This window comes from Trachypithecus francoisi, unplaced genomic scaffold (genome assembly GCF_009764315.1).
Source record: "Trachypithecus francoisi isolate TF-2019V2 unplaced genomic scaffold, Tfra_2.0 Lachesis_group17, whole genome shotgun sequence".
NCBI classification, from domain to species: Eukaryota; Metazoa; Chordata; class Mammalia; order Primates; family Cercopithecidae; genus Trachypithecus; species Trachypithecus francoisi.
This window is the reverse complement of record NW_022681462.1, coordinates 82,686,527-82,707,427: the sequence shown is the minus strand read 5'-3', so window position 1 is coordinate 82,707,427 and position 20,901 is coordinate 82,686,527. Positions and strand designations below refer to the sequence as shown.

Genomic DNA, 20,901 nt, shown 5'->3' with positions numbered 1-20,901 from the left:
TGACTCCATTCATATGAGGTACCTAGAGTAGTCGAATTCATAGACAGTAAGTAGAATGGTGGTTGCCAGGGGCTGAGGGAAGAATGGGGAGCTGGTGTTTAAGGGGTACAGAGTTTCGGTTGGGGATAATGAAAAAGCTCTGAAGACAGTGGTGATGGCTGTGCAACAACGTGAATGTATTTCATGTTACAGAACTGTACACTTAAAAATGGTTAAAATTGTAATTTTTATGTTATGTGTATTTTACTATAATAAAAAAAAGTTAGAGTGCTGAAAAACGAGTCATCCAAATTGAAAAAAAAAACTGTATCTCTTCATTATACCATACATAGAAATAAATTCCATATGGAAAGCAAAACTTTTTTAAACTTTTGGAAGAAAATATAAGAATATATCATTAACACCATGAGAGACAGAAAATTTTCTTAAACCAGATACACACCCGAAAAAAGACAAGCCATTTAAGGGAAATTTTTCATAAATATGACATTAAACTTAAATGGTATATACAACCAAATACATTGTTAACAAAGGGAAAGAAAAGCCTAGGGCTGGCAGGATGCATTTGCAACACACAGACCCATTGAAGAATCAGCATCTAAAGGAACCCAACTGTTCCTCAGTGAGTAAAAGGATACATACGCTGTGATGTAACTCGACAACCGGGCCAGGTGTAGGGGCTCATGCCTGTAATCCCAACACTTTGGGAGGATGGCTTGCCAGTCTGAGCAACATGGCGAGACTGCATCTCCACAAAAAATTTTAAAATTAGCCAGGCATGGTGGCACGCAAGTGTAGTCCCAGCTACTTGGGGGAATCACTTGAGCCCTGAAGTGTCACTGCTCTCCAGCCTGGGCAACAGAGCAAGACCCCATCTCAAAAAAAAAAAAAAAAAAGCCTACAACTGAATACACTAAGCAGTTAAAAATAAATGGATTAAATCCACAAGTAGCAACATGGTTATAGCCCCATTAATTATGAAGTAACATGCGTACCTCTGACCCAGCCATTGTATTTTTTCATTCACTGCAGCAATGGTCCTTAATCAGAATACTAAATAAACTACAATACGTACTACATAAGAGATTGCGTAGTAGTTAAAACGACTCAGGTTGATTCCTGTGTTCCAACATGAAAAGATCTCAAAATCATTCTGTTAGGGGAAAAAACTACAGAACACTGTGTACGGTATGATGTCATTAATGCAGAGGAGAAAAAAACTGCTCTTTTTTTATTCTGTATTACCTATGTATACATGAAAATACACAGAGAATAGTCTGGAAAGACCACAAAAACGGATAACTTCCATTTCCGTGAGTAGGTCAAGGGGCCCTTTATTCTGTCTGTACTGTTTGAGTATCTGACAAGTGTGTGTGTTCCCTATATATACAGGAAAATACATAGAGAATAGTCTGGAAAGACCACAAAAACTGATAACTTGTTTCCGTGAGTAGGTCAAGGGGGCCTTTATTCTGTCTGTACTGTTTGGGTATCTGACAAGCGAGTGTGTGTTCTGAGTGACCTGCAGAGTTGCAGCACAGAGTACGCACTACACAACTCCAGGAGCTGCCAGGCACGGGGACTCCAATGTGAATGATGCTCCCTAAAGCTGGGCAGTATACAATCTACACAACTAGACACCACAGCTCTGATGCTTATGTAATTCGAAATCAATAAAAGGGAGTTGGGGAGGATAGAGAATAGACTGCAAACCAGCATAAGGGAACATTCTGGGGCGATGGAAATTTCTTGATTGGAATGCTGGTTACAAAGTATACAGCAGTCCCCCATTCAGAAATAAACAATTTGTAAGTTTTAAGTTGTGTACCATTCTGAACAGCTGATGAAATTTTGTGCCATCCCACTCTGTCCCACCTGGGATGTGAACCATTCCTTTGTCCGGCATATCCACACTGCATAAGCCACCCTCTGGTTACTCACTTAGTAGCTGTCTCAATGATCAGATTGACTGTCATGGTATCACAGTGCTTGTGTTCAAGTAACCACTGTTTTACTTAATAATAAACCCAAAGTGCAAGAGTAGTGATGCTGGCAATTGGGATATGCCACAGAGAAGCCAAACATATGCCTAAGAGAAATCATTAATCTCTCATGGTACCTAATTTATAAGTTAAAACTTTATCATAGGTGCTTAAGTATAGGGAAAAAAACAGTCTATATAGGGTTTGGAATCAGCTGTGGCTTCAGGCATCCACTGGTGCTCTTGGATGAGGCTAATGGGAGGACTACTGTACACATTTTTCCAAAACTCATCCAACCGCACATGGGAAATCTGTACATTTTATTGTGTCCACTATACATCAAAAAGTTGGTTTTAAAATAAATATACAAACAAAATATCATCAAGAGAGCCTGGAATAAGGCACCCAATATTGTAGAACCTACGCACCTCTCAACAAGAGACCTGCTGGCTATACACAGTCACACAGAGTACGCACTACACAACTCCAGGACTTCCAGGCACGGGGACTCCAATGTGAATGGTGCTCCCTAAAGCTGGGCAGTATACAATCTACACAACTAGACGCCACAGCTCTGATGCTCATGTAATTCAAACAGGAGAAATAAATTTACTTATTCAAGACTTCCTATACAATGCCAGATTTTTATTATTACTCTTATTTTTCACATGAAGAAACTAAGGCCCTGAGGTAACATAAGACAAAAAATAAAACAATAAGTTGAAATTCTCTTGGTTCTGAGTCTAATTTTCTAACCATAGGTAGAAATTTGTCTCTCGTGCATAGTGGACATCCAAAAACTACCAGCACTACCTTGACTGCACAACCCCTTTGAAAGGCAATTCCACTTACGCATTATGATAAAAATCCTCAGAGAACTCATAAAAGGTCAAGTTTTAATTTGGCAAACAAAGTAACCCAACAGGCACTGCAACCCAAGTTACTGAAACAGCAGCCTGGAGCTCCGGAGTTCAGAGATTCAACCAAGGCAGAGGACATGTAGGATTCCAGCCCTTATAGAAAAGCAGAGGCACCGACAGCCTCGCACTACAGGTCTAAGATCCAAGAACTAGGATGAAAATGAAAAAGTGTTTTCTAGACAACACTACCCTCTTCCTTCTCAAGTGACAGGAAAAGCCAATGGGAGAAGGAACAAAATGGGATGATCTCAAGCAACAGCCCAAGGAGCAAGCTCTTGACGGCCAACATGTAAGACACATGGGAAAATGGTAGCATGGCCACAGAAACCAAGACCTCGCCGCCTTAGCCATTGCTTTAACGAGCCCAGACCTTGGAAACTGGGTTGCCTGGTATGGCCAAAAAAAAAAAAGAGAGAGAGAACTTGTGGGGAACCTAACACTAGAGTGACTAACACTGCTCCACGGCAAATGTGGCCAAACCTTGCTTGTCCATTCATTCATGCAATAGATATTTATGGCTGGACCGCTGTGAGCCAGGCAACATTCTGAAGACTTTGCAGTGAATTGTCATGGAGCTTATTCCTAGTTGGGAAGGAAGGAAACTTCCTTTCTTTCCAAATGTCTTTTTTCCCCTCTGAGAGCCCCCTTTAAATGGTACCCGTAGGAGCCTTTGAAACTCTCCCAAATTTCTCCCATAGGCTTATTTGACCTTTCCGCTTTATCCCCAAAACCACGCAAATTATGGCTTCAATTTCCCAATACTGGAAAAAGACAAAAGAGACCTAAAGTGAATAGGGCATTAAACATAAAATTGGATGCTCTTTTGTATTTTATGTGCATATCTTCACAGCCACACTGCCAGCACCTCAATAACATGAGGGTGTTTCATACTATTTCGTGGCCCCAGTGCTGACTACGGGTCTCTACTTACAGTAGCTGGAAGGTCTTCCTAATCCCAAGGCCTGGCACGGGAATTTAAGGGCAAGTATTCGTTACCGGCATCCTCCTCTGGGGACACTTTCCTGACCAGGGTGACCTCCCGGACAGGTTCGCTATTAGGCGCCTCGGGAAAAAGTGATTTGGGGTGATCTGAAATAAATATCCTTACCTCTGCCAGGGCCTGCCCGCCTCACCTGCCCTCTGCCAGGACCTGCCTCACTCGCCCCTTCAGCACCTAATGCAGAGCCGCCTCCAGGCGAGCCAGGCTCGGGCAGCATCAGCCTGGCGCCGCGCCCCAGCTCGCGCCCGTGGCCCGGCGCGCTCCGGAACCCGAGACCCCTCCCGGCCCGGGCTCCGCAGCATCCCCTCTGCCTGTCCCTCCGCGGCCGGCCGCGCCGTCCCACCTCGCAGCCCAGCGCGGTGCAGTGACCCCTGCTCCCCGCGCCGTCCCCGCCTCCCGCGGCGCCGCACCCGCAGACTCCCGGGTCCCCAGTCCCGGCGCAGCGCGGGCTCCCGTCCCGCACCTCGCGGGCGCGAGGCTCCAGCCCGGCTCTGCTCCCCGCAGCCCCGGCGGCGGCCGCAGACCCCCACCTTGCTCACTTCCCTGCCGGAGCAGGGGGCGTCGGGAAGGTCTCCTGCGGCCTCGCTCCTCCTCACGCTCCGGCCCGGCCCCCTCGGCTGAGGCAGCGGCGGCGCCCACTCAGGCCCCGGAGCCGCCCCCGCGGCGAACGTTCGCAGCGCCTGGCTCGCACCGCTTCCCCGCCCGGCACGCGCAGCGCCCGCCCCCGGCGCGAGGGCGCGAGGGAGGAGGGGGGAGGGGGGAGGGGCGGGCGCGCGCCCAGCGCGAGCGCGCGGCCGGGGGCGTGGCTTCCGCGCGCGAGGAGGGGGCGGGAGAGGCCGAGCACCCCTTCACCCCGCCCCCGCGGTTCCGGGCAGGCGGGAAGCTGGCTGCATCCAGGCTTCTCCCTCTCTCTGGCGCCGGGCCGAGTGCCTTTCCATCCGCAGGTATCCGCCGGCAGGGTGCCTGGCCCGACGTGACTACCGGGCAAAGAATGCAAAGAGCCACCCCGTGAATCATTCTCTACGCCTAGGGCACAAGCCTCTGCCCGAGTGACCCCCATGAACTCCGCAAGCTAGCTCAGCCGCGGCGTTCACCCCGCGCCGCACCAGGTACCTGTGGGCGCACGATCACGGTCACAGCGCCTGGGCTCGAGGCTCCCCAAACTTAGCGGGGAAAACAGCCGTGTACAGAACCAAGTCCGGTGACCTGTGCAGAGCCAAGCTACAGTGCGATGCTGTGGGAAGGCACAGAAGCTAGAGATGACTTCCGCTTGGACGCCGCAGAGGGCTTCCTGGAAGAGGCGGCATTTATGGTCAGCCTCGAAGGAAGAAAAAGAAGTCCTAAGAGGAAAAAGGGAGGACATTAGGGCTGGGAAAACAGCTTGGGCAAAGGAGCCAGGGGCAGTCAGATTTACCATCAAAGCACCAGCTTTTTTGTGTTTTACTGTTATCCATCTTTTATAGAATTCTTTCCAAACTGTGTGAAATACAGGAGATGATGCCAAATTAGGATATAGCAAGGACTTTGTAAATGGTTCAAATGGTCATTTTTCTCAACGTTACTTAAGACTTAAAACAGCAACGTCCTTTAGGGGCTATTGGTCAATGATGAAGGCTGTAAGCTCCAGAGCTCAGCGACCCCAGGCTTGCATGCTGGGAGTATGGTTTTCACTGTTTTTTGGCACCTTATGGTAAGGCAGATCGTGCCACCTCCTGCTGCTGCCTGCCTGCCTGCCTGCCTTTAGAACACCCTCTTCCTCCTCCTCTCCTCTTTTTATTTTTAAACTCCTATGGTGAAGGAAATGCTGATAACCAACTTTGTTAAATGGGAACAAATAGGTTCCTCAAAAGATGAGCATTTTTGGCTGGGCGTCGAGGCTCACACCCGTAATCCTAGCACTTTGGGAGGCTGAGGCGGGCAGATCACTTGAGATCAGGGGTTCGAGACCAGCCTGGCCAACATGGCAGAACTCTGTCTCTACTAAAAATACAAAAATTAGCCAGGCATGGTGGTGTACGCCTGTAATCCCAGCTACTTGGGAGGCTGAGGCAGGAGAATCGCTTGAACCTAGGAGGCAGAGGTTGCAGTGAGCCGAGATCGCACCACTGTACTCCAAGCCTGGGCAAGAGAGTGAGACTCCGTCTCAAAAGAAAAAAAAAAAAAAGATGGACATCTTACCTTTCATATATGAAGTGTGAATATTTTCATGCTTGAGGAGACTTATCTCTTGTAGGCATGGTCTTGGCTATGTTTTGTACATATGAAGATACTCAGAATCAGGTAAGAGACATATAGCCTCTTCATTTGCCCTTTTTGAGCACCCACTATGTGGAAGGCATTGAGAGGTGTTAAACATTGATTCTGCTATTCCGAGAAAAGATGTGTAAATAATATAAAATAAATGTGTAAATATTGCTTGATATGTTTGTTCCATTGATTGAAACCAAAGTAATTTCAATATGTGGGCTAGACAATCATAAACCGTAAGGGAATTGAATATTTCAAGGACACTGTATTGGCATCTCCATCTCTGTTCTCTATTTCTTCACTTCCCACATCCTCAGAAAACTTCTCAAACACCTTTCAATCATTCTCCCCCTCTCACTCCAAAATTACCAGCTTCTCTTTACTTGTCTCTTTCCTTAATCATCTATACATGTTTAAGCTTTTCCTGTCCTCAAGAAAAAGGAAGAAACCCTTTCTCCGTCCCTCTAGATACTGCTTCAGTTACTAGTCCCTGTCTGAGTTTTCCTTCACAAATGTCTTGAAAGTCATCTACCCTTATCTCTACCTCCTTAGCAGTTCCTCAGCTCCTCAAACCTATGTAGTTTCTGTCCACACCGCATCACTGCATTGCTCTCAGTCATGAGTGGCTTGTTTGATCCTAAATACCACAAGCCGTCTTTGAGTCCTCATAGTATTTAGAACTCTCAGTGACATTGGACAGAGTACCCCACTCTTTCTGAAACTCCCTTGGTGTCATGGCATGACTCCTTTCTTAACCCCTGTGACCACTTCTCAGTTTCACAGATTCTCTCTTCAGCTGGTCTCACTCCACACATTCTCCCTGGACCATTCCATCCACTCCGTGTCTTCATCTGCTGCATATCGGCAACTCCCACGTGCACTATCTCTAGCTCGGGCCACTCATTTTGCTTCCATATTCACAAAAGCCCGCCAGACTTCTCTACTGGGTGTCCTAGAGATACCCCACACTCTACATGTCTAAACTACTGTCCACCCAGTTGCCCAGTTCAGAAACTGGGGGACCATTCTTGATTCCTTCTTCTCCTTCCACCCCTCTGCCCTGACGCCATACCCAACAACCACTAAGTCCCACTGATGCTTCCTCATAAATAAATAACTAGAATGTATCCCTCTTAGGCCCTCTCACCTAAACTAATGCAGCAGCTTTGTTTGTTTGTTTTGAGATGAAGTCTTACTCTGTCACACAAGCTGGAGTGCAGTGGCACGATCTTGGCTCACTGCAACCTCCGCCTTCCAGGTTCACCCGATTCTCCTGCCTCAGCCTCCTGAGTAGCTGGGATTACAGACGACCGTCACCACACCTGGCTAATTTTTATACTTTTAGTTAGAGACAGGGTTTCGCCATGTTGACCAGCCTGGTCTCGAACTCCTGACCTCAAGTGATCCACCTGCCTTGGCCTCCCAAAGTGCTGGGATTACAGGCGTGAGCCACTGCACCTAGCCATGCAGCAGCTTTTTATGTGGTCTCCCTGCCAGTCTTGCTGCTTCCAATCCATCTTCTATTCTGCAGGTTAGAGGAAACTTTCAAAAATTTACCACCCCTGGTGTCACTGGCTAGCACTTCCCTTAATCTAGACCTTGCCTGTTCTCTCTAGTCCATCTTCTGTTGCTTCCTCCACACACACCATACAAACTCCTGAAATGTTTCCACTTCCCCTTGGCTCCACACCTTTGTGCTTGTTTCTGTCTCTTTTTGGAATGTCATTTGAATACAAGCAAAGAATATCTAACATATGTGTCACTGGAGTTCTACATATGTTGAAGCTATAATCTAAGAATCTTTCTGAAAGTAAGATATGAACCTGTAAGGCCTACATTTACCTGGGAAAACTGCCAGCGGCTGACCTCTGAGAGCTATGCTATTTACACTATTAAACTGATAATAATAATAATCTTCGAGGTTTGCATGTACAAAGTTCAAATTGTTTAAAAGGGTAAGAAAATTGGACTGCAGGCCAGGCGTGGTCGCTCACACTTATAATCCCAGCACTTTGGGAGGCTGAGGCGGGCAGATCACCTGAGGTCAGGAGTTCGAGACCAGCCTGGCTAACGTGGTGAAACCCTGTTTCTCCTAAAAATGCAAAAAATTAGCCAGGCATGCTGGTGCATGCCTGTAATCCCAGCTACTTGGGAGGCTGAGGCAGGAGAATCGCTTGAACCCGGGAGGCAGAGATTGCAGTGAGTCAAGATTGCGCCGTTGCACTCCAGCCTGGGAAACGAGCGAAAATCCGCCTCAAAAAAAAAAAAAAAAAAAGAAAGGAAGAAAAGAAAATTGGGCTGCAGTACTTTATAGGTGGCTGCCAATTTTTTTTTATCATTCCTCTCCATCCAGGCTGGCCTTACTGAATTGTTCGACGAATAGAACATGCAATATTCTGGGATTTCCAATCCCAGGTCACAAGAAGTCTTGAAGTGTCCACTTGGGTTTGGCTCTTTGGTCTTTGGGAACCCTTTTTTTTTTTTTGAGATGGAGTTTTACTCTTTCACCCAGGCTGGAGTGCAGTGGCACGATCTCTGCTCACTGCAAACTCTGCCTTCCAGTTTCAAGCGATTCTCCTGCCTCAGCCTCCCGAGTAGCTGGGACTACAGGTACCCACCACCATGCCTCGCTAATTTTTGTATTTTTAGTAGAGATGGGGTTTCACCATGTTGGCCAGGCTGGTCTCAAACTCCTGACCTTGTGATCTACCTGCCTCAGCCTCCCAAAGTGCTGGGATTACAGGCGTGAGCCACTGCGCCCGGCCAGGAACACTTATTCTTAAAGCCCTGAGCTGCTATATAAAACATATAACTCCCCAGAAAGGTCCTACATGGAGAAGAAGAGGACCTAGCTGATTCTTGCTGGTATGAGTGAAATCGTCATGAAAGCCCTACATCAGCAGAATACCACTGAGTGACCTCAGCTGAAGCCACAGGGAACAGAAGAATCATCCAGCCAAGCCCTACCCAAATTCCTAACTCCAAAGACTGTGAAATTATAATTAAAATGGTTCTTACTTTAAGCCATGCTTTTTAGGGTAGGTGGTTTATTATGGAGTCTGGTAGCCAAAATAGTTGGCATCAGCTTTCTTAAGAGCAATATACAAAGCAAGGCAGTAGTGATACAGCATTTTCAGCATTTTCTAGAAACTTAAGGAACAAAGATGCAAGCCACGGATTTTACATCCATCCATTCATGCTGTTTTTAAAACATCTAGTCGATAAAAAAGAACTGTTTACAAAATGCACAACTCAGAAAATACTGCACATGCAAGCCCATCTTAAGTGTCTAGTAGAGCAGGGTCAGCAAATTTTTCTAAAGCATCTGATAGTAAACATTTTAGATTTGGTAGTCTAACTACACCAGCCTGCTACTGTAGCACAAAAGCAACCAACCGTACATGACATGTCAATAAGTGGGCGTGGCTATGTTGTGATAAAATTATATTTACAAAAACAGACATGGAGCTGGATTTGGCCCGTGAGCTATAGTTTGCCACCCCCATACTAGAGGAAAAGGAATAAATGTATCAAGCAAGCACATCACAAAACACAAGGCCCACGTGATTTAAGAAAATAATATACCATGACCCAAGTGGGGTTTATGTATTAGTCTGCTAGAGCTGCCATCACAAAATATTCAGATTGGTGGGCTTAAAGAACAGAAATGTATCTTCTCATAGTTCTGGGGGCTACAAGTCCTACATCAAGACGTTGGCAAGGGCGGGGCATGGTGGCTCATGCTTATAATCTTAACACTTTGGGAAGCAGAGGAGGAAAGATTGCTTGAGCCTATGAGTTCAAGACCAGCCTGGGCGACAGAGTAAGACCCCACTCTAAAAAATAAAACATTTTTTTTTCTTTTTTTGTGACAGTCTTGCTCTGTCACCCAGGCTGGAGTGCAGTGGTGTGATCTCGGCTCACTGCAACCTCCGCCTCCCAGGTTCAAGCGATTCTCCTGCCTCGCTTTCCAAGTGACTGGGATTACAAGTGCATGCCACCCATTCGGCTAATTTTTGTTTTATTTTTAGTAGAGACGGAGTTGGTCTCAAACTCCTGACCTCGGGTGATTCACCCGCCTCAGCCTCCCAAAGTGGTGGGATTACAGGAGTGAGCTACTGTGCCTGGCCACCACAAAAAAAAATTTTTTTTGTGATGGAGTCTTGCTCTGTCGCCCAGGCTGGAGTGCAGTGGTGCAATCTTGGCTCACTGCAATCTCCACTTCCCAGGTTCACGCCGTGTTGGCCAGGATGGTCTCGATCTCCTGACCTAGTGATCCGCCTGCCTTGGCCTCCTCCCAAAGTGCTGGGATTAACAGGCGTGAGCCACCGCGCCAGCCTACCTTCCCTTCTTATAAGGACACGAGTCCTATTGAAGTAGGACCCACCTCTAATAACCTCATGTAACTTAAGTAACCCTTTAAAGACCCTATCTCCAAATATAGTTACATTCTGAGGTACCAGAGATTAGGACTTCAACTACCTAAATGTAAAAGCTAAGACTGTGAAACTCTTAGAAGAAAACATAGCTGTAAATCTTCATTACCTTGGGGCTGGTAAAGGCAAATGACAAAGGAAAATATAGATACCTTAGACGTTATCAAAATTTAAAACTTTTGTAAGTCAAAAGATGCCATCAAGAAGTTGAAAAGAGAGCCTACAGAATGGGCAAAAATATTTCCAGATAATACATGTAATAAGGGACTTATATCCAAAATATATAAGGAATAATTAGACACGACAATTATACAACAAATCACCCAATTGTAAAATGGGCAAAATATTTGATTAGACATTTCTCCAAAGAAGATATACAGAAGACCAATAAGCACACAGAAAAAGGCTTGACTTGATTAACTATTAGGGATATGCAAATCAAAAACACAAGATACCACTTCATCCCACCAGATGACTGTTATTGGGCAATAAGAAAAAGAATGGAGTGCTGATACATGCTACCACATGGATAAACCCTGAAAATATTATACGCTAAGTGAAAGCAACCGGTCACTGAAGACCACATATCGTATGATTCCACTTTGTTTTATTTTATTTTATTTATGTATTGAGATGTAGTCTCACTCTGTCGCCCATGCTGGAGTGCAGTGGTGCAATCTCAGCTCCCTGCAACCTCTGCCTCCTGGGTTCACTCGATTCTCCTGCCTCCGCCTCCCGAGCAGCTGGGATTACAGGTGCATGGCACCACATCCAGCTAATTTTTGTATTTTTTTAATAGAGACAGGGTTTCCACTATGTTGGTCAGACTGGTCTCAAACTCCTGACCTTGTGATCCACCCACCTCGGCATCCCAAAGTGCTGGGATTACAGGCGTGAGCCACCACGCCCGGCCACCAGCTGTTTTTATCAAAAAATAATACTATAAAACCCTCCTCAAAGACATATATATATGTATATATATACTTGAACAAGACATCACTTGGTTTTGTCTAAAATATCCTAATGTTATTAAGATAACCGTTCTCCTTATGTTAATTTATAAATTTAATGTGATTCTCCAAAAAATATAAACAAATTTTTTTCTGTAGCTATACAAGTTGATACCAAAGTTTATGTGGAAAAATAAACACTCAAGGATAACTAGTAAGGCACAGAAAAGAAAGAGGTATGAGAGGAGACTAGCCCTAGCAAATATTAAAACATGCTATAGAGCTTTTTGAATGAAAACAGTGTGGTTCTGGCACATGAATAGGCAGACCAATGAAATCAAATACAAAGTTCAGAAGTTTACTTACTGCTTATGAAAATCCAGTAGACAATAAACAGTCAAATGGCTGAGGCAAAGATGGGCTTTTTAATAAATGATGTTGGGAGGCCAGGCGCGGTGGCTCACACCTGTAATCCCAGCATTTTGGGAGGCCAAGGCAGGCGGATCACTTCAGGTTGGGAGTTCAAGACCAGCCTGGCCAACATGGTGAAACCTGTCTCTACTAAAAAATATAAAAATTAGCTGGGTGTGGTGGCAGGCGCCCATAGTCCCAGCTACTCAGGAGGCTGAGACAGGAGACTCGCTTGAACCTGGGAGGCGGAGGTTGCAGTAAGCCGAGATCGCTGCCATTGTACTCCAGCCTGGGAAACAGAGCGAGACTCCTCAAAACAGCAACAAAAGAATGGTGTTGGAGCAATTGAATATTTGTACTCTGTCAGTGAGATTATGGAGAAACACATTGCTGTAAGAAATGAAAAATAGTATAGCCCTTATGGAGAAGCATTTGGTAAGATTTAATGAAACGATTTGTACATTTGCATTTCAACCTAGCACTCCCACTTCTAGGAATTTATGCTAAAGATACCTCCAAAATACATAGGCATGCTTACATATGTAAGTTTCTTCATTGCACCATAATTTGGAAAAATATTTGTATTTGCATAGGAAATTACCTAAATACCCAAACATAAAAGATTGGTTGAATACACTATGGTACTTAAATACAGTGGGATACTAGGAAGCCATCAAAAGGAATGAAGAAGATCTTTACTGACTGGTACATAGTCATTTCCAAGATACATTATTGGGTTTTTTGGTTTTGTTTTGAGACAGGATCTTGCTCTGTCATCAAGGCTGGAGTGCAGTGGTGCAATCATATCTCACTGCAACCTGGACCCCCCCAGGCTCCGGTAGTCCTCCCACCTCAGCCTCCCGAGTAGCTGAGACTACAGGTACGTGCCACTATGCCCAGCTAATTTTTGTATTTTTTTGTAGAGACAGGGTTTCACCATGTTGCCCAGGCTCAGAAATCTCAATTCTTAGAACTTATTGTATTAAAACATTCAGTGATGTGTAATTATATTTACGCAACAGAGTATCTTACCAGAGTTATTTCTAAAAACCAAAATTAAAAAAAAATTTACAGGGCTCTGATTAAATTATGAGATAGAAGAGTCCCAAAGCATTAAAATAACACTGTAAAAGAATGTTTTGGGCCGGGCGCGGTGGCTCACGCCTGTAATCCCAGCACTTTGGGAGGCCGAGGCGGGCGGATCACAAGGTCAGGAGATCGAGACCACAGTGAAACCCCGTCTCTACTAAAAATACAAAAAATTAGCCGGGCGCGGTGGCGGGCGCCTATAGTCCCAGCTACTCAGGAGGCTGAGGCAGGAGAATGGCGTGAACCCAGGAGGCGGAGCTTGCAGTGAGCTGAGATCCGGCCACTGTACTCCAGCCTGGGTGGCAGAGCGAGACTCCGTCTCAAAAAAAAAAAAAAAAAAAAAGAATGTTTTAGATTATGTAAAATGGTATATGTAGTACGACTCAAATTTTGTTTAAAAATGTATGTGAGGGGCCGGGCGCGGTGGCTCAAGCCTGTAATCCCAGCACTTTGGGAGGCCGAGACGGGCGGATCACGAGGTCAGGAGATCGAGACCATCCTGGCTAACACGGTGAAACCCTGTCTCTACTAAAAAAATACAAAAAACTAGCCGGGCGAGGTGGCGGGCGCCTGTAGTCCCAGCTACTTGGAGGCTGAGGCAGGAGAATGGCGGGAACCCGGGAGGCGGAGCTTGCAGTGAGCTGAGATCCGGCCACTGCACTCCAGCCTGGGCGACAGAGCGAGACTCCGTCTCAAAAAAAAAAAAAAAAAAAAATGTATGTGAGGGCCGGGAGAAGTGGCTCACACCTGTAATCCCAGCACTTTGGGAGGCCAAGGTGGGTGGATCACCTGAGGTCAGGAGTTCCAGAGCAGCCTGGCAACATGGTGAAACCCTATCTCTACTAAAAATACAAAAAAAAAAGTTAACCGGGCGTGGTGGCACATACCTGTAGTCCCAGCTACTTGGGAGTCTGAGGCAGGAGAATCGCTTGAACTCCAGAGGTGGAGGTTGCAGTGAGCCAAGATCACACCATTGCACTCCAGCCTGAGTGACGGAGCGAGACCCTGTCTTTAAAAAAAAAAAAAAAAAAAAGTGTGAGACAACACAATAGAAAGAGGGGCAAGCATGTAAATAGATATTTTATGGATAAGAAAACACATGGCCAGTAAACATAGAAAAAGATCCTCAATTTCATTAGTATTCAGAAAAATGCAAATTAATACTACAAAGTTGTACACCTACTAGAATGGAAAGATTTAAAGTTTCACAATTCCAAATGCTGGAAAAAAAGGCTAATCAATTGGAAACTCCTATACAGTAATGCTAAGAATATAAATCAGTACAACCTTTCTGGCAACACTTAACAGAGTTGAAATTCTGCATACCTTATATCCAGCTATTCAACCCCAAATATACTCTTCACGCATGCGCTGAGAGGAGTGTACAATCACTGCACTGTTCTTAGTACTTATTTATTTATTTATTTTTATTTTTTGGAGACAGAGTCTCACTCTGTCACCCAGGCTGGAGTAAAGTGGCGCAATCCGGGCTCACTGCAACCTCCGCCTCCCAGGTTCAGGCAATTCTTGTATCTCAGCATCCAGGGTAGCTGAGATCACAAGTGTGCACCACCACGCCTGGCTAATTTTTGTATTTTTCGTAGAGACAAGGTTTCACCATGTTGCCCAGGCTAGTCTCGAACTCCTAAGCTCAGGCAATCTGCCCGCCCCGGCCTCCCAAAGTGCTGGAATTACAGGCATGAGCCACCACACCCAGCCTGTTCTTAGTACTTATAAAAGCAATCCAAATGGCCAGCAAGAGAAGAATGAATGCATAAATGTGTATATCTCCACAGTGGAAATATTAAACAGCAGCAAAAATAAAAGAGCATTTGCATAACACAACATGGATAAATTGAACCAACATTTTTCTTAGTGAAGAAAGCAAGAAACATATGACTCATTGCATGTAACCATTTTTACAAGGCTGAAAATCAAATAAACACAAACAATTTTTTTTTTTTTTTTTTTTTTTTTTTTTTTTTTTGAGACGGAGTCTCGCTCTGCCGCCCAGGCTGGAGTGCTGTGGCCGGATCTCAGCTCACTGCAAGCTCCGTCTCCCGGGTTTACGCCATTCTCCTGTCTCAGCCTCCCGAGCAGCTGGGACTACAGGCGCCCGCCACCTCGCCCGGCTAATTTTTTTGTATTTTTTTAGTAGAGACGGGGTTTCACCGTGTTAGCCAGGATGGTCTCGATCTCCTGACCTCGTGATCCGCCCGTCTCAGCCTCCCAAAGTGCTGGGATTACAGGCTTGAGCCACCGCGCCCGGCCACAATTTTTAAAATTACTTTAATAAGACAAGCGAATGATACTCCCACCCCAGGAGAGGAAGTGGTAGACTAAGGGGCGCACATAGGTACATGACAATTATTGCCATGATTTCGAATGTTTTGATTCTTGGGGCAGGGGGGTGTAATGTTACATATATTCTTTGTATGTATCAAATATTGTATTTTTCAAAGATAAAGGGAAAGAATGTCTGTTTGTTGTGTTCCTTGAATAAGACTGGATGAATATAAACCAAAATATTAGAAGAAGTCATCTCTGGGTAATAGGATTAAGAATTATTTTAATTTTCTTTACATTTGTTTGTATTTTCAAAATTGTCTTAAATGAACATGTACTTTTTTGGAGGCAGGAAGAAAAATATTTTTAAAAATCTGTGCTAGAACCTGTTCTATTTTCATTCCACAGTCTGAACATCCAAGTCTTAATTACCATAGTGATAAATGATCTGGGGGAAGAGGTGTGTGGTGGAATCTCCAAGGTCATGTGCCAGGTAGTGAACTGAGAGTGGCAGAAAGGAGGCTGCAGAAGGATGTGACCGAGCTGCATGGGAGGGCAGACACCTGCCCGCTGAGTGTCAGTGGGGGCAAGAGGAAGGTAATAACAGCTGAAGGAAAACAATTTCATGAACCTGAAAACCATTCCTTAAAGTTGTAAATCCACTGTCCAGCCTGCCCTGGCTTCCAGCCTCCTCCTCCCACCTCCACCCCCACCCCGCCAAAAAAACCAAGAACATGCAGATAGCAATACTAAAAACAAAACATCATGATCGCATCTTTGTATCAAATTATTATAAATTGACACCATAATGTGTGTCGTTCTGTTCTCTGCCATTTACAGATGGCGTGACAGGACTGGAAGGGCTCCAGGAGAGAGTAATGAAAATGATTAGCAGAAAGCGGGTCCTTCACAGGAGGTAAACAAAAACCAAACTCCATCCTTCAGGGGAAGGTGAGACCTTGGCCGTGACATGCCAAAGGTGCGCACAGTCAGAACATAGACCATGGTGCCGAATCTCACAGTACCAGCAGTACGGGGTAGCGTGCCATCAGTGGTTGACAGAGGCAGATTTGGAAGAAATGAATAGGAACTGCTATTTTGCATGGCAGATAATAATGTGGAAATCCTTACCCCCAGAGGCTGACGCATGAGTCCTCCGTCTTGTCCAAATGTGGAATGAAGATGGCACAGAAGACCAGCTCGTGGGTCTCTGGGTGGGATTCAGAGGGCTGGGAAGAGAGGAAGTGCTGGACGGTGGTGTTCGTCTTTACTCTCTTTGTATTATCCTGTGGATTATGACAGCCTGTTACAAATTGCACGGAAAACCTTTTGAGACAAAACTTTCTAAGATTTATCTCGTGAACAGCAGTTGTGTTTTTCAATAAAACCATCCTTAGGTGGCAAGCTGAAGTTTGGACTGGACTGGACAGCTACTGAGACTTCTATCGTAGTATTTTCTGGGTGCTAGGATCACAGGTATGAGTAGCTATCATTCTGCCATACCGTGCAAAGCTCATGAGGCCAGAGGCTAGATGGCACCGCAAAAGATCCCCAAGAATTACACCAAGAAGGCAATCCAGAGGCCAGAGTATCCAAGGAAGAGTGTATTACAGGTTTTGTTAGTTTACCAAAGGCTATTTGTTTATGTAGTGTTGTCAGACACCTGAAAATGTCAACAAATGCTATGTTGACAAAACTTTCTAAACTGGCTCAAGGGTCTTTCAAGGTATTCTCACATACCTATCCCCTGATGTGCTTTTGAGAAAATACATCTGGGCCCCACAGTTCAACTAGATGAACTAATTTTTTTTTTTTTTTTAAGAGACAGAGTCTTGCTCTGTCACCCAGGCTTTGGAGTGCAGTGGCACAACCATAGCTCACTGCAGCCTGAAACTCTTAGGCTCAAGAAATCCTCTGGCCTCAGCCTCCCAAAGCACTAGGATCACAGGCATGAGCCACTGTGCCTGGCCTGAATTTTTTTTAAGTGACCCCAAGTGGTATAATGTGCAGCTGGAGTAGAGAAGCACTGAGCATCTCCATTTGTTAAAGTTAATTATTTGAAGGGGTTCTGGCTATAGGAAGAGGGCAAAGGGTGCTGGAGACAAGCAGGGATAGAAGTAAAGACCATTCCGCCGGCTCAGCGCACAAGGTCTGAAATACGTCCAGGCTGCCCCTGCATGGTGGTGGGGGAGGGAGGGGAGGCTCAGCTGCTTTATTTTTAATATTTATTTATTTATTTATTTTTGAGACAGAGTCTCGCTCTGTCACCCAAGCTTGAGTGCAGAGGCGCAATCTTCACTCACTGCAACCTCCGCCTCCCAGGTTCAAGCGATTCTCCTGCCTCAGTCTTCTGAGCAGCTGGGATTACAGGTGGGCGGCACCATGCTCAGCTAATTTGTGTATTTTTAGTAAAGATGAGGGTTCACCATGTTGGCCCAGCTGGTCTCAAACTCCTGGCCTCAAGTGATCCGCCCACCTCGGCCTCCCAAAGTGCTGGGATTACAGGCATGAGCCACCGCACGCAAATCATTACCTTTTTAAGGCAAACTCCATGAGGCCAGTTCCTGGGGAAAGGAGTGCTTCCCTAGGTCTACTCAGGGGCCTCTGTGGCTTCATTGCATGTCATAGGAAAGGTCCAATATGCATCAGAGCCACTGTTTGTCTAGAAAAGCTCCTCCATTTTCTTCCATTGAAATGTTCCTGTCTTTTGCAAAGATGCAGGATCAAAAAGCCCAGATTGCAAAACGGTAAAGTGCCACCAGTTGCTGTCCAGATGCCCAGTCGGCACACAGGGAGACCCATGTCCTGCAGCTTCGGGCTGACTTTCTGACACTACATCATTCTGGGCTCCTTTTGGGACAGCCGCCCCATTTCCTTTATGGCTCCCTTATATAACACTAGCTCTTCAGCTGCTTAGAAAGCAGAATTACTTCACTATAATGGGAGGAACTCTCCAGAAAGAAACTTCAGGCCAGGCGCGGTGGCTCACACCTGGAATCCCAACACTTTGGGAGGCCAACCAGGGGAGGATCCTTTGAGCCCAGGAGTTTGAAACCAGCCTGGACAATATAGTGAGACTCTATCACTACAAAAAATACAAAAATTAGCCAGGTGTGGTGGCATTTTCCTATAGTCCCAGCTACTCAGGAGGCTGAGGCAGGAGGATTGCCTGAAGCTAGGAGCTCGAGGCTGCAGGGAGCTATGATCATACCCCTGCACTCTGGCCTGGGTGACAAAGAGAGGCCTGGCCTCTTTTAAAAAAAAAGAAAGCAACTTCATGTAGACGGGCTATTTCAGGTCCCCAGATACCCACCGGGTGCAGTTAGATTTAGTCTGCCGAGACTTTTCCAGGCATTCTGTTTCCTCTGTCGCCTTGCTTATGTCCCCACCCGCTTCATCCCTTCTTCTTGTTCACCTCTGGGATGCACTTGCCCTCTTCCACACATCAAGTGTTGATCTCCTGCCTCACTCACTTGACTTCATACTTCCATAGACACCATTTCAAAGACATGGCTTTAGGGTAAAGTTGCAAAGACACGGCTTTAGGGTAAAGATCAAATTAAGTTTGAGGCTGTAAGACTCTTTAAGACCTCAGAGAGATTTAAGATGGTGCCAAATAACCCTGTCAGCTAGAAAAAGGGGTTTCTAAGAATCTTAAAGTCATTGTCACACAGCTCTCTGATATGCTGCCCGAAGTAGAGGGAGGACCAGCTCTAAAATGATCGTGGCTATGGCTTTTGTCTAATTGAGTGAACTACTTTTTTCTTTTCTATTTTTATTTACTTACTTATTTATTTATTTATTTATTTTTTGGGCAGAGTCTCATTCCATCGCCCAGGCTGGAGTCCAATGGCACTATCTTGGCTCTCTGCAACTTCTGCCTCCCAGGTTCAAGCAATTCTCCTGCCTCGCCTCCCGAGCAACTGTGATTACAGGCACCCACCACCACACCCGGCTACTTTTGTATCTTTTTTTTTAGTAGAGACGGGATTTCACCATGTTGGCCAGGCTGGTCTCGAACCCCTGACCTCAAGTTATCCGACCGCTGCAGTCTCCCAAAACGTTGGGATTACAGGCGTGAGCCACCATGCTTGGCTGAGTGGACTATTTTCTCATACGTAAAAAGCTGACAAAGTGTTAAGGGAGTTGTGGGACAAGACAGTTCAAAATGAAAAAGCCATCTGGGTCCCAAATTCTCTAAGGGCAAAAGAAAGCAGGTTGAGAAAGCTGCTACCAACACAAGCCAATTCTTATAGAAAAGGAAGTACATCTCAGGAGATGGAGGCAAAAGCCCAGAGGGCAAAGCTAAGGGCCAAAGACAACAATGGACTAAGCAATCATTTCCCAGGAGCTAACAGGGCGGTTCTGCAGGAGCAGTCCTTAGCTCCAAGGCGGAAGGCCTTGACAATGAGTCCTGTTCATTTCAGTTTTGCAGAATTCCTGTGCACCCCCATTTCTCCCCGTTGTGAATGTTTAGTATTTACTGAGGTTGTCCCATGCCTGTCTCACCATTGTGTGTTGGGTGCATGAAGGAGGGGATACTTTGTCTTTTTTTTTTTTTTTCTGAGATGCACTCTCTCTCTGTCACCAGGCTGGAATGCGGTGGCACCATCTCAGCTCACTGCAATCTCCATCTCAGCTCACTGCAATCTCTGCTCCCCAGGGTTCAAGCGATTCTCCTGCTTCAGCCTCACAAGTAGCTGGGATTACAGGCACACGCCACCACATCCAGCTACTTTTTGTATTTTTAGTAGAGATTGAGTTTCACCATGTTGGCCAGGATGGTCTTGATCGCCTGACCTTGTGATCCATCTGCCTCAGCCTCCCGAAGTGCTGGGATTACATGCATGAACCACCACACCCAGCCAGTAGTCTTTTTTTTTTCTGAGAGAGGCTCTCACTCTATCACCCAGGCTTTGTCTATTTAGATCAAGAGAAGCCATCTGAGGAACTGCATCTGAGCACCAGGGCCACACCTGGGCCTGGCACAGATCACGAGACCCTACACTTTGAACCTGGGGCCATGACTGGATGAGACTTCAAGCGATCTGGAAACAGTGAGTGTGTTTAGCATCTGGGAGGGATGTGAGCCATTTGTGACCCAGGGAGAGGTGTAGTTGATTGTTCGAGTAATGGTCCAATGAATCATATCCATGGATAACCCTCTCCCGTGGATATGACTTTGGCCTTGTGATTCGCTTTGGCTGAGGGAGAATGGCACATATCACACAACCAGAGGCTTGTAAGCACTTGCACAGTGGGTCTTGTCCTCTTGGAACATTGCCCTGAGACTGCCCTGTAAGTAAGCCAGTCTAGGCCGGGCGCGGTGGCTCAAGCCTGTAATCCCAGCACTTTGGGAGGCCGAGACGGGCGGATCACGAGGTCAGGAGATCGAGACCATCCTGGCTAACATGGTGAAACCCCGTCTCTACTAAAAAATACAAAAAACTAGCCGGGCGAGGTGGCGGGCGCCTGTAGTCCCAGCTACTCAGGAGGCTGAGGCAGGAGAATGGTGTAAACCCGGGAGGCGGAGCTTGCAGTGAGCTGAGATCCGGCCACTGCACTCCAGCCTGGGCCACA

The 20,901-nt window shown here is 46.0% G+C and overlaps 1 protein-coding gene and 1 long non-coding RNA gene across 35 annotated transcripts in view; both read right to left on the bottom strand.

Annotated features, from left to right (window-relative positions):
* The window catches only part of DTNB (dystrobrevin beta), a 309,281-nt gene extending 304,149 nt beyond the window's left edge, over positions 1-5,132 (bottom strand). For 30 of the 33 annotated variants that reach the window (XR_004428453.1, XR_004428456.1, XR_004428457.1 and 27 more), the window contains exon 1: positions 4,433-4,694. The gene's annotated coding sequence lies outside the window, so the exon portion shown is untranslated. Of the gene's footprint in view, positions 1-4,432; positions 4,721-5,015 lie in introns of those variants that run through there. The other 3 variants (XM_033176347.1, XM_033176356.1, XM_033176346.1) reach the window with 3 other exon arrangements.
* Positions 5,133-16,417: 11,285 nt separating this feature from the next.
* Positions 16,418-20,901, bottom strand: part of LOC117062614 — a 34,888-nt gene continuing 30,404 nt past the window's right edge. For both annotated transcript variants that reach the window (XR_004428451.1, XR_004428452.1), the window contains one exon: positions 16,418-16,607. This is a non-coding gene — a long non-coding RNA (uncharacterized LOC117062614). The remainder of the gene's footprint in view (positions 16,608-20,901) is intronic.